This window comes from Bombus terrestris, chromosome 2 (genome assembly GCF_910591885.1).
Source record: "Bombus terrestris chromosome 2, iyBomTerr1.2, whole genome shotgun sequence".
Taxonomy (NCBI): Eukaryota; Metazoa; Arthropoda; class Insecta; order Hymenoptera; family Apidae; genus Bombus; species Bombus terrestris.
The window spans coordinates 13,533,211-13,547,474 of NC_063270.1; the positions used below are offsets into that span (position 1 = coordinate 13,533,211).

At 43.3% G+C, this 14,264-nt stretch overlaps 1 protein-coding gene across 11 annotated transcripts in view; it reads left to right on the forward strand.

Annotated features, from left to right (window-relative positions):
- The window catches only part of LOC100644003 (Down syndrome cell adhesion molecule-like protein Dscam2), a 173,307-nt gene that overhangs the window by 40,289 nt on the left and 118,754 nt on the right, over window positions 1-14,264 (forward strand). The window contains exons 1-2 of one of the 11 annotated variants that reach the window (XM_048414435.1): window positions 9,902-9,981; window positions 10,133-10,277. The exons of the other annotated variants lie outside the window; for them this stretch is intronic. The gene's annotated coding sequence lies outside the window, so the exon portion shown is untranslated. Of the gene's footprint in view, window positions 1-9,901; window positions 9,982-10,132; window positions 10,278-14,264 lie in introns of those variants that run through there. 11 annotated transcript variants of the gene reach the window in all.

Below are 14,264 nucleotides of genomic sequence, written 5' to 3' on the forward strand. Positions count from 1 at the left end.
CGTGGTCTCTTTTATTATGTTAGATTTATCTCGTGTCTTATCTATGCTGATAAGTATATTCTGCCCTTCGCGTCTGTGGTCTTTGCTTTTTCCGATACTGTGCAAATATAACGTGTATCGATATAGCAGAGACCTTTTGTAGGTAACAGGTGCGACCATAACTTCGGCCGATAAAATTTCCGCACCTCTTATTACCATTATTTATTCAAAGAGTAAAATATTGAAAGAAAAGGTTGTTAAAAGAAAAATTCAATTAATACTGAATATAAGATCTTTAAGCTGTTTTAAATATAATAAATAGTTAAAATATTTTTCTTCGTACCTTATCTATTATTCTTTCTTATTTAACGAGATTAAAAATACCTACGTAATAATTTACCTTCTTACACGTAAATTCCTCTCGTTATATCGTCTAACTTAATACGAATTTTTATTAAAATCTTAACAAATCAAAATCCAACCGCCTATACATTTCTGGAACATAATGTTTACAGTAGTTCAATGAAATCGTAATGAAACCGCTTCCGGGCAAAGTAAGCGCAATCTCGACGTTTGTTCTCGTCGTGGGTAAAACCATAAATCAGTCAAAATGCACGATATCGCTGAATCTGTTGCGTGAAAGGGTCGAAAACAATGAACCTTCCTAGGACAAGAGAGTACCGTTACTTGATCCAGTTACTGACGGCGTTCCTTGAATGATCAAGGGGTTAGGATCGTCACGTACACGATGCAGCGATGATGCCTTTTTTCTGACAAGGGCGACAAGGACAAAAAAAAAAGGGGTTCGAGCGTGCTTTCATGGGCACACTAAAATATTCATTGTCTGAAAATGGGCGTTTGTTAGAGTGTGTATAGTCGGGCTGTGCCTCAAGTGGCGAGAGGTCTGAAATACAGCACGGCCGAGTAGGTGTGGAGGCGTTCCTATTATATCTCAAGGCACGAATCCGCTCGAGACTGGGGTTCACAACCCTACAGAAATTCAATATCTTGTTACGTGGACGCGTAATGGGTGTTCTTTCGATCGGTCGATGATGCCCACGACGACGAGTTCAAAGTCGAGTACGATTGAGCTTCGTGATTGGGGAAATCCATTCTGGATAAATTTTTTCGAGCTCGCTACCACTTACATTTGCGATGGACAATTTTTTTAATGATAATGTCGCTCGATAGTCCGCTCGTGGTAATTTATACGTTATTAGAAAGGACTTGATAAAATTGGTCGTTCACACGGGATGATAATTAGAATCGTTGGGAATTCTTTTAATTATGTTCACTGAGAGATATAATAGATACCAAACGCAATCGGAATTGTACATAACGTTCATTGGCACGCGAACTATCGATGCACAGCAATATTATCAGCGCAATCGAATTAAGCTGCCTTTATTATCTTTCATCTGGGAATTGATCTCTCGGTTCGTTCCATATTTCGATGGAATTTTTCCGAGACGTACGAATTACCAGTGGACTGACGAATTTGCGATTTATTTTCTCGAATATTTAACGTTCTGCATATAGAATGTTATTAAACGAAGCGGATATGAATCGCCGTGACATTTTAAATCGCACGATATGTTCGTTTTATTTGCGACCGTGTGCTCGCGTGAAAAGTTTTAAAATCTTGAAACAAGCAAATGAAGTCAGGTCAGGAAGTAGAACACGGTTTATAAAGCAAATAAGTCCCGGCGGAGGTAGTTGAAAATTTTCAAACAGCCGAGTTAAAAATTCCAAGTTTTCATGGTAGCCGAATATCTGGTGACATGGCGCGCTTGAATATAATCTCGGCTCTAGCACGACAGAGCTTACAAACGCCAGAGGGTGGCGTGAAACTAAGGTTGACTAGGACTAAAAAGGGTTACCTCTGATACGACGTGGCGACCAAGCTTCCTCGCGATGAAGCACGCCGTTTCCTCCGAAGAATATGGATTTTATGCATGAATAAAGAGACGAGGAGTCGATGCACCCTTCGCTTCAACAATTTCCCTTACCCGTATGTCTTCGGACGACTAATTCGGCTACATTGCGCCGCTGTCACCACTACAGCTACACGCGGCCAACGATGACGTTGCAGCCGCACCTGCATCCGCGAATTTGCATGCATAAGCACGACAATCCGCGTGTTTGCTCGTGTCGCATATTCGATGTAGACCGTATCGTCGACGCCGCTATCGCAACATTTTTTATTCCGTTCCCGTGTACACATCTTTAAATATTTTTGGAATATTGCTTCAGGCTGCATAATTTCCCGTTTGCCTTTCGAGACTACCAGATTGCGATAGAATCACGTCTCTATATAGAAACAAAATTTTGACGTGGTTGAAACAAAATTTTTACATTCACTTGAATCTTTCTCTGTACGTAGGTGTACCTTTAGTTTCGTTTCTCGAAGATTAATACTAATATTTATATATGCGAATGCATGTACGGGAAACTAAACCGTTACGAAAAATATTTTCTCGATCACATAATGCCAGGGCAATAACGTGGTGAGACGCGAGTCGTATAATTGTAATCGATGACAGCGAGTGACCCGGCCCGGCAATTAAACCCGAAACGACTACGAATTCTGACGGAGCGATGAGAATTTATTAAAGCAACGATAATTGCGTTCAGTCCGATGGCAAGCGCGCGCGATCCTTCTCAAATTGGAAATCCGCGCCCGGGGCGACGTCAGTGACGAGTCGCGTTTCGTAAAAAACGTTCGCTTTTAACGAGATTTTAACTCGAACGTCGAATCGTAAACGGTATCTAACCGTGTCACGTTTTCTTCGATCTATTTTTTTTTTTTCACAATCCCCTGTGAAATATAGGTCCATATAGAAGCAGAAGCGAGAGTCGATCCCAATAGATTCGTCGCATCTTGGAGGATTTTTTTGGCCGCGAATACCGTCGACGACAGCAGCTAGATCAAACCGGCGTTCGCCTAGCGTGCCGATTCGATTGATTTCCGATTCAGACGAGACTCCTTTTCTACCTATGGATAAACTATGGATACCCGGTGCAGGCGAAACGACGTACAGGGCTAGGTGAGAGACACGCGCAAGCTAAGAGCCGGGGTGAGTTAGATAGATGAACAGAGAGACATAGACAGGAAGCGAGAGGGAAACAGAGGGCGGGAAAGGGATTCGAGGTGAATCTACTCGGCGCAGTGTGTACCTCCTATTCAGAATCATGCGGCATGGCTCGTAAATGGAATAATCAGTGACACGAGGGAACATGGAATACGCTGTTGTCCCGGTTCTACCCCTCCGCTCCGGTTTCCCTAACCTCCTGCTTTCCTCTTTGCTTCTTCCTCTTTCCACCGATGTCGTTGTGTCAGCTATCACCCCCCTCCCACTATGGAAACCATCCCCCTTGGTAGTTGCGGTGATGAATAATCCTCAGATCCACGGCGAGACGGCGAGTTGCCGAGGTTAACAAGTGAAAACGTCAACGACGGATACGACGCGAACGAAGGCAGGCAGAGACGCCGCATGGCGTGCTGTTTTCCTCGTTTTATCATGGCTGAACGGTGACGAAATTCAATTCTCGTCGTGTGGCTGGCCCATTCGTGGCTTATTCTTCGCAGCAACGAAAGGCCGAAATGAATGACTCTCTGGGTCGAGATTATCCGGGACGTTGAGTCGCGAAGCAGCGAACCCGGCCGACTCGCTTGAATTCCATTGTGATTCGGTTCGAGGATCTCGATATTGTTTCGCGGTCGGTTTCGTTTCCCTCTATTTCTACGCGACGGGAAATTGTCGTGAAACGTTGCCTTGAAGAATTTTTTCTGACTGCTCGTTTGTCGTCGTATTATTTGCCGGTAGAAATCTAAAAATGTCTAGCTTCTTCCGGGAAAGTTTAGATTTTTCTACGAGTATTGAAACGTATAGCGGACGAGCTCGTTTCGATGTATCGTTAATGGTTTGCAATTTGAAGAATTATTCGTCGCTTGTAATTTGAACGTTCGTCTAGGTGTCGCCTGTAATCACAAAATTCGAGTCGACGTTGCCTGTAATCTGCAGATTCGCTCTTATCGAGCATCGTCATAATTTCTAAATATACGGTTCCTCGGGTAATCGCATTTGATCAAATTTGTCAGCGGAACTTGGCTCGCCAGTTTCTATTGCGCGTTGCGAAAACAATTTTTCTTCGTAATCTGCTTTCGGCGCGTGTCAAGACGACGATGATCTATGAGAAAGAGATATTTATCGCGGATTCGTGCCCTCATCAAGTGGGTGACGGCAATTTCTGGAAAATGAAACGCAAAATCTCTCGCGACTTATCGGTAGATGATATTGCCGCGTTAGTGGAATGGAACAGGGATGGAAGAAAAACGACCAAAAGGAAAAATGGAGGACGAAAAAGGTTGAAAGCGGGAGAAATAGGAAGGAAGATGGAAAGGGATGGAGATAAAACGGTAACGAAGATAGCGGGAGAAGAAGGGACGACCCCAAAGGAGAGGTTGAACCGATGGTACTTCCAGACGTAAATTGCAAATGTTCCGGGGAACCGAATAATCGGATAATCAGCCAGACTGTTCTGTCTCCGTTTGCAATTTCCAATATCTGGCTTCCTCGAGACATCGACCTATAGATCAACGATAACTTATTGTTGGAATAAAAAATACTCGCTCTGCTACGCATGCATTTAAAACTCTTTATTGTCTGGATAGAAAAGGATTTTTCTTTTGTTGACGGTCGTTGTATTTTCTTCTCATGTTTCCTTTTATTTCGCAAGGCATTATTGTTCCGCGTCTAGACGCACGATAACTTTTGTGAATCCGATGCGATCGTTTTAAACGGCTGCGAAAATATTTTTGTTTCTCATTAATAATACCGTTCTCCGAGCGATCTATCTGGGGATTCGATGCTGCGTGTTTGAAAAATGCGTACCGCTTATAATCGAGAATGGAAACGATTAATCGATCTCTTTTCTTCTCTAAAAAATAGTACCGTTATTGAATGGATGTGTCACCATAGTTCGCTTCGTTCAATATCGTAAGCCACAGACCGCACACCACTGACCGAGTACCAGAAGTCTATACTAACTTTGCTCGTAACAAGACGGTTGATTGGTTGCTTGTATCTGTACTTAAATTCAATTTCCCCACCTTCTTCGTAGTTACTATTTCTGTAGAATACAGAATATTCCTCCGATCGATTCGTTCAACTTTCTTACAAAATAATTTAATAACTAATCGATCACAAACACAGAACCGTTTGTCCGTCGATTTCTCGAAAAAGTTTGAATAAACCGCTATGAAAGATAATCGTGAAAAGACATAAATTCTTCCGTATGTTGTTCTTGTTAAAGTTCATCAAAATCGATACGTGTACGTAGTTGGTAGCGTGTGTGTATTACAGGCCGCGTTTGACGCGAACGTGACGTGACGACAGCCCGAGAAATCGAACAGAGCGCTGATAACTGGTAGCTATTAGCGATAACAACTTCTGACCGGAAGAATCGTTTTGCATAGTAAGGCTACCCCATCGTACAGTTTCAGGTAAACTTCTCTCGTCCGTCTGTCTCTCCGTTTCGCCCAACTTCTCGGCATAAGCAGTTCCTCGTGATTGTCTGTCCACACTTTCTTTGTCTACTTTTTATCAAACTAGCAAGCAAGTGGGAAGAAATGATAGTACCAAGAAACCATACATTGTACCGCGGTGATGTTACGTTGGGCGATCTGTTTCACGAAAGTTTCTTTCCGATTCCAACAAGAAAGGTGATTCAGCGTCGCTTAAAGGCATTTTGGAAGATTTCAGCGGTTTCTCCCGAACGCCGATCGATTCTATCCGGAGAAATTTAAAACAATATTTCCTCAGGCAGCACGAACGAAAAGGAAACGCGGTAAGTTCCATTCTTCGTGTCCGTGAACGTGTATCTATCGTCTTAGAGATATTTCAAAATTCTTACAAGGCGAGAAAAGGATGAAAAGACGCGTGATTCGGTTTAACCTTGTGTTTCAAAGACTTTTATAGGATGAAGGAAAGTAGGACGTCAGTATTTCAGAAGTCGTAGAAAATTGATGTTGAAGTGCCCGCAAACTGGTTATAGATATTATATTTGAATCGAGAAATAGGTTGGATATTTGTGATCACATAGGAATATTGACAACGTGTTGACAGCAAACGTCGGGCAGAAATACAGTGTTTGTAATTGATAAAACGCGTCGATGGTACTTTCGACAGTTATAAAATTCAGAATCCGATTTGTTTATCTGTTGTCAGAGTTAGTATGCAAATAATTACAGGTAATAAATTTGTTATGACTGTTATAAATTTAACCGCAGAATTGCTGCCTTTGGAATATGGCAAGGGCTTGGCTACGTAGATCTCAAAGGATGGGACTGTAACATTGCACAGCCGGAAGTGCTCTCGAGGTCCCTTACAACCGGGAACTGCGGTCACGGTAAACGGTACGATGTTATCAAGGGCCAAACATAATCGATAATCGAAGTAGCCTTTTCGATGGTTCCTATGTACGCGGAGAGTCCTGTAAATCTTCCTTTTTCTTTGTCGTGGGTAAAAGAAGCTAGAGCAGAACGGATTGTCAAACGGAAGTGAAAGGTAACCGATGAGCCTTTAAAAGGTTTTAAGAGAGAAGATTCGTCTTGGAGACCCTCTACTTTGAACAAGTGTAACCCGTTATGAATATTTAACGTGATCACTCTGAAGACAAGTGGCAGATAGGAATAATCAGTTCCGGACTCGATTGCATTGTTAGTCGATTTTAATAAGCTGCATTACGGCTTTATCCATTTAAATCAGAAGCAAAGGAGTAACCGGTCTGTTTTCTTATATTCATGCAAGCCCGGTAGTCGGGCGGAAATTCCCATGCGGTACGTAAGCTATCATGATCTCAAGTTTCTAATTACCAGATGCTATCCCGTGCTACCGGAACAACTTGCGATTATGCCATCGCAATAATCGTTTAAAAGTTGTATAGGATACGCTTAAAACTATCCACGTTAATGAAATTGCCTACAGCTAAGGACTTGTGTATATTGACTTTAAAATGCTGGAAAATCGCACACGTAGGTATAAAAGTTGTACGCGAACAAAATGATATCGAGTTTGAATCATAATCCAACGACAAACAGTATCGTCAGTGGATTCAATTCGAAGATACTTTTTTCCGTTAATGACGGATTCGCGTGAGCTTCGCCCCGGTACATTCGTCAGATTTAACTTTAAACACGTTCGATCGAGCGAGGCTGACCGACCGACTTTCGATAATTTCATGAAACAACGCCTCTCGGATGCTGAAGCACCATAGCTGCAGCCCGATAATTAATTGCCATTCCAGCGATCGCATTTGCGTCACTACTTACCTGAAAGCGTCATTAGCCTGAAAATTCCTGTTTATCAACTAGATGTTTCGATACCACACGGTATAGCGTTTCATTATTATCGTGAAATGGAAACCCGAGGCCCTCCTCGTCAACCGGTGAAAGGACATTCTTCGCGGTTCGCGTTTTTACCTGTCTTCCGTTACTCTTTTTCATACCTTTGTCCCTCTTTCTTCATCCTCGTCTTTCTTTGTCCCCACGGCTTCGCATCCTCGTTCACAAGCCTTCCTTTCGTCGTCTCTTTCGGTTACGGACGACCAACTCTACTATTCTTTCGCGTTTCTTCCCTACGCTTTGCTGTCTCAACTGGTGCAATTTGCTTCTCCTTCGTTCTCTCTCTCTCTCTCTCTTTCTCTCTTATCTTCTGTTTTGTACATCCCTCCCTTTTTCTATTCGGCCTTCTTCAGACAATGAAAAGCCCTCGCTCAGAAGTAAACGGGAAACGATAGGGAATGCCACGACGATAATTGCTAGAGATTTCGCTTTTATCGCGATCAAAAGTAGATCTGAACGCGGTTGAATTTTAATCTCGAGCCTCTGTTCCGGCACACTTTTTTTTTACCTCTGTGGATCGATCGAAAAAATTGCCCTAGCGTTTCCATCTTCTGTAACGCTTTTGACGCTCGATATAACGAACCTTGGTTTTTCGCACGATCAAACGCGTGGCTCTTCTTGTCCTGCATTTTCTAACTCGTTTTCGAAATATCGATCGTCTTCATCGACGTCCATTAAAATATCAAACGTGCGCGATAATTTGTTTGTCGCGATAATCCGATGGCTCTGCTAGTGTGTAGCACATGCATGCGAAATTATACATTTAATAATCGGGATTGCGAAATTTGTAGCTGCGATACGCGGAGACCCTGCATTCAGCAGATGAACAGTGCAGCTTTACTCTAATCAACGTGTATTTCGGTACTGCGTATACTACTGAAAATTAATTTGAGCACGAATTCATTTCAAAACGATGTTGGTCGAATGATTGAGCCTGGAATAATAAGATTAAATGACTAGAAATGCGTATGAAATGAATATATTCGAATTTGCGAAACTAACGTAACGACGCGTATGTTTTCCGTGCAACGATCATAATACGTATAAAGCTTTGTACACCGACGAATATTAAAAGTTCTCTGGTTGCCTTTGCCTACCTCGTACACTTTCCCGACGCTAAGAACGCTTTTAATGTTTCGAGTTGCATTAATCGTGACTATTTCGTATTTCCGCGTGGATTTTTTAAATAACTGGAAAATTTCGCGTTACCCTTTCGAGTTGACATTTAGGAATAATAAACCGGCGATTAACCGACGCGTCATCCGAAATTCGTATCGAATCGGTTTATGCGCGCTGTAAAACAAAAGGGCTCCAGTCCGAAATAATGAACTGGGGACAAAAGGCGTCATTTATTGCACCAACGCGATGCATTAAACATTAACCCTGTAAGAACAAGAAGAACAACATGGTTGAAGTGTCATGCATGTGTGTATCCGGGTGCAAGATATCGCGTGCATGGCCGACACTCGAATATTAAATAAGCCGGGCCATCGGGTCGCACAATATGACCTCCATTGGCCAGTAATTATTAAGAAAAGTTTCACCCCTTGGTAGGTGCGAGGGTCGGGTAGACGAGATGCAGAGTTGTAAAGGGGTCGCTGGTGCGCTCGAGAGTGCACAAGGGTGAAATTTCGCGCGTGCTCACTTTCATATACCTTTACGCTTGCCAGATGCCGAAGGTCGACTGAAATTAACTTTTGTTACGTGGCTGCACACGTGAAATTTTCCATAACGCGAGTAAGCCAGTTTGTGGTAAAGCCACTCTCTCTCCCCTCCTCGTAAAATATTTTTTCAACAAATACGTGACACGCGGCAAATATCATGTTTCATGCGAAATGATTTCATAGGGGAACAGAACGTCATGGCGGATCGGAGAATTTTGTGATCGGTGGAGCCCTGAAACGTGATCTCAGAGAAGGATGAGAAGTTTGAAAGGACTTCTTGAAAATAAGTTTCCTCCTCCGGACGTCGTTGGCTTTAGTTACTTTTAAGTGGGTCGATTTATTTCTGATACGATATATACGTTTTATCGAGTATTCTATAAAGTTGGTTCGCCGCTTGGTCGAACAAGTAACAAATTTACGTATGAAAGTTTAAACAATATCTCGTTACGTTTTATTGCTCTTTATGCAAAGTAAATCCTCGAAACGAGGATCGGGTTTTTCTTTTTGAAAAACCACGCTGATCCCGGCTATCTGGCCGATAATTATCGCCTAGTTCGCCTTTCGTTTCACCTCTTGACATCCTTTTCTGGGAGAAGCGATGGCGCGAGGCTAGAGTCAGGACAAAACAGGTCTGTACGTAGTCGACGTAGAACGAGGGAAACGCGTGGTTCAGAGAAAGAGAGATAGAGCAGAGAAATCGGTGGTGGAGGTTGAGGGAGGAATAGGGGGTAGGAGAAGTACAGGGGCGGAATTTCGCGCGTGCTCCGCTTCATCCCCCTCGGTTACCGCCACCGCTGCCGCCGCTGCCGCCGCTGCTGCTGCTGCTGCTGCTGCTGCTGGATGCTGAGGGTAGCTGGACCGCGCGCGTGAGGTGTCAGTTCTGCGCGCGACCTCTCCCCTGAAGGTGTCAACCTACTCGCGACCTACTCCAAGGTGTTTGCCAAAGTCTCGTGCAACTGACGTGCCTGTCCTCGCGCGTTTCTTTCTCTCCCCCACACTCTCTTTCATTCTATCTTTTATTTACTCGCTCACTTTCTCGCACTTTCTTTCTTTCTCACGTTCGCGCGTTCTCTATTTTTCTCAGTCGTTTCTCACCGAACAAAAGAAAGAAGAGCATCCAAGTGGACTTTTCTTTTTGAAAAGAAGAATCGGAAGTTCAGCTGTCCATCTGGCACGTGACACGCTTCACCAGCATTATCATGTTCGTCGAGATGTCCAGAGGCAACAATGTACGTGAACACGTTTTTATTGTGATCAACCGAATTATCTAACTATTCTTCCCTCTTTTTTTTCCAATGTTTTTCCTCTATCTTCCCTCTCTCTCTCTCTCCCTCTCTTTCTCTGATATTTCTCTCTCTCTCTCTCTCTCTCTCTGTATATTTCTCGTCTCCTTCGTTTCTGCTTTTTTACGTTCCTCCTTTTCCGTTCTTTCGTTTTTTCGTTAACGCGAGATGCAAGCAAGTGGATTATGGAAAAGCTTTTTTTGGGGACGTTGGATCGATCCTCTTCGAGTCGGTGGTACGCTTTCGATAAAGCGTTGACTAATGACGCGCGAGACAAAATGCATTGGACCCATCGGAATTTCGCTCATTTATCTTGGTTCCACCTCGTGGAGTTTCGTGCATGAAGCGTGCGTTATCAACGCTACGTAAACGTTAGTGATAACCGACTCGCGGCCCATGTATATGGGCCACGGTTCAGGTGCATTCGACAATACAAAATCGCTGCGTCATGATTTCTTGATGATGCACACGGTTTCATGCGTTTAGGCGAAATTGGACGTTCGATCGTAACGTAGTACAATGGTAATCGATTAATTTTGCGAACGTTTCATTTTTTCTAACTTGTGGTCAAATAGTTTCATTTTACCGCTTAGAAGTTTTAGAGAATAAAGTGTTACGGGGCCCTCGTTAGCTAGGGCATGCATCATTGCCGCATTCCGGTTTTTTTTTTTTTTTTTTTTCGGCGGAACGGCAAGATTATGGAAAAATAACGAACGATCCTGAATAGATAGGCAGATATGAAAACTATCCGTCGTGAAAGCTAATTCCTCCGGTAGCGATAATTTATCAGAGTCAAGTAACTCGCCGTCTCTCGTATGATTAATTAACGTCACAGTCAGTAGTCTAACGCGTCAAGGCGGTCTCGTTTATTTCTCAAACAGCCAAGACATCTTTTTCGACGATGTTTATCGTCCATGCGAGTTTCTTTTTCATCGCGTCAACTTTTTGTTCGTGGCTGTTGGCTCGTGTCTTTCGCACGTTTTAAACTCGCGGCGTTTCTTTCTTCTCGTTACATTTTTCAAATTAATCCCGTGTAAAAAAGAGTGATTGTCGTTCGCTCGCGTTACAGGCTACCGTGACATTTTAACGACTGGTCGAACAACAACGAGGATTTTAATTTAACGCGCGTTAAATGGCAAACACGTTAACGCGAAAGAATATCGTTGGTGCGTATGATTGTAAAAAGAAAATCGAATTCTTGGCCAGAGCGTGCGAAGTTGGTAGTTCCGTAGCGAGTTTGAAGCGAGTTTCGCAAATCGAATTCCCCCGGTCTTTCGTTTCAATCGTTTTAACGGAGCAAACTTTTGTCCGATAAATCGTGACTTTGGTAACCGCTTTGTCGTACCGCACCTCGAGAACGACAGTTGTAAAACGGCGGGACCATCGCGTTGGGTTTTATGATACACAAGAGTAATCGCGAATTTCGTCGCTTTCTAGACGATGCGATACGATCCGATGTGTTCTCGATCGCTAATTCCGATTGTTTCCTCGAGTTCAAAGGACCAGTTGCATTATGCAAACGAACGCAAGAAGTTAGCGAGTGCATTAGACAGGCGAACGATAATTGTTGCACGTGTAAAATTCACGATTAGATTAACGCGCATGTTCCGTGGGTTGGTTGTTGGAGCTTCGTTGCGAGTTTTTTATAGGAAAATCGAGCGAACTTTTACGGAGGAACAGGGTGTCGGTAGCGGAGTGGTTTTAAAACAATGAACGTGTAAGTTCCGTACAGTCTGGGACAGCGAATTTACGTATAATATAGTCTAAAGAGGTTTCCGGCATAGTTACTTATATTAGTTTCTCCTCGACGAACGTTTTCCTTGCGAGATAATTTTGCATCGTGTTTCACGGACAGTCGTCCGACTAAATGTCCTTAATTGAAAAAGCGTAAATCCTGAAACGCTGTAAAGGACACCTAATCCTATTCCGGCTGATCCTTCATAGACAAGCGTGGGCAATTTTCATTTAATCGCGTCGTCTCTCGGCGATCTCTCCATTGCTAAATGTAGTTAAAGGTAAAACGAAAGAAGAAGAGAGAGAAAACGAGCCGAAGTAATTCGCGCGAGAAAAAGAATTTCCACCTGGCCCTCTTATCCGATGTCGACTTGTAAGAAGCGCGAGCACCGTTTTTCCCTTTAATTTTAAATTTACGCTCCCTTTTCTATGGGACTTGCTATTTCTTTCCGCTCGGTCTCATCGGTGGTCGCTATGCTTCTCGCTACGGTCAAAACGTGATATTCGTCGGGTATTCGCTCGAATACAACGTCACCATCATTCGGACGGCTGTCATCGACACCTAGTGACCAACGTAACGGTGTACACGGCCGACATACCATCCAGATTCGGGGTAATATTTGCGGACGATGAAAGCGTTGCAAGCGTCCGTTATGTGCCATTCCTGGGCCGTAAAATATTCATCGATCTACCATTTCAGGGTTGGAGCCATTATTTCTGTAACTTTTATCGGTCGCCCGTGGTCGTTCGAAAACTCTCTCAGTGGTGGTTGACCGACAATCGTGGGAACGTAATTACGGGGGACGACGGATTAATTAATCTTCTGATTGCGACATCAAACAACGGGATTCGAAGTCGATGGATTTATTAATTTCGTTCGTTCCTTGTGGCGCGATTCGATGATACGGGCATCGCCTTGTGAAAAAAGGAAGAGAGAAGGGAAAGAAGAGAGTGCAGAAAGGAAGGAAAGGAGAAAATAAAAAGTGCGATGCGGCAGATGCGAATAAGAGGTTTCGATGGAGGGACGATCAATGTTACATTCGAGGGGCGAGACTTTTAAAACGTCGTGCGTCTAGTGAATCGCTAGTAAAATGTAGGTCGAGCGAAATTACACGTCACTTCTTATTACTCGCGTCGAATGAACCCCCCTGTACGTGAAGGTTTATACATGCACGGATGGTAACTAACTCGTCAATACCGAGGCAAAGATCGAAATAAATGGCCGTCGAACGTTTGTGTTTCCGAACGTAACGTTTCAATCACGAGACTGACACGCGAATCATTTTTCGACGTTGGACATGCAAATTCAAATTACCAACACTCTGATCCGAGAATGCGTCATTTGGTCTGGTTCTCCGTCTCTGTTTACTATTTTTTCTTTTTCAAAAGAACAATCGAAATATATGAGCACGCGTTTCGATACTTGAAGCGACGATGATACACGATACCTATGGAACGATTTACCATGAGAAATTTTTATGCCATGAATTTATACGACCCGATTCGGTCGAACGATTCGTGTAATATTTGCACCGCTCTCACGCTACAAATATTTCATACACATTAATGGAAGCATTTATCGTGGATCAATATTTTCCCAGTAGAGTTTAAACGGTTTTCGAGTTATCGTTTTATTTCTGAATATGGTAAAACAAATTAGACAACTATTAATATTCTTGTTTGCTCGTGACACGTTCGATTACATTCTATATATATGTACCTACGTATATAATTCTGTATTCTCGTATTTTCTGCGAAAACCTCCCCTTTACCAACTGTTCGAACCAAATCTGGAAATTCCATCCGTAGCTACATAGAACGATATAAGGTCAAGTATATCCCGATAGCAGCATCTTGATTCGTGCGACTGTGATTAAAACGATATCCGTTGATTACGACAAGTCCTTCCGAGTAGCATTGTCCGATATCAGCGAGCTTCCGAAAGCGGTGGTGGTCTGTTGATTTAATCTCGTTAGCTGCCTGCCTAATCCTTCTATCTCCGTCATGAACTCTTATCTCTAGCGATTAAACGCAAGCAAGTAATCGTACGAAACGGGGCAAAGCCGTGGAAATAAGCATGCAAAGCGAAAGGGTGAGCGTCTGGCCGGCGGTAAATCGGCGCTAGCCTCGAAACTCTCGGCGTCGTTTTGTTAACTCGTCCAAAACTATTTTCACCAACGTGCGCGTTACCCGTGCACG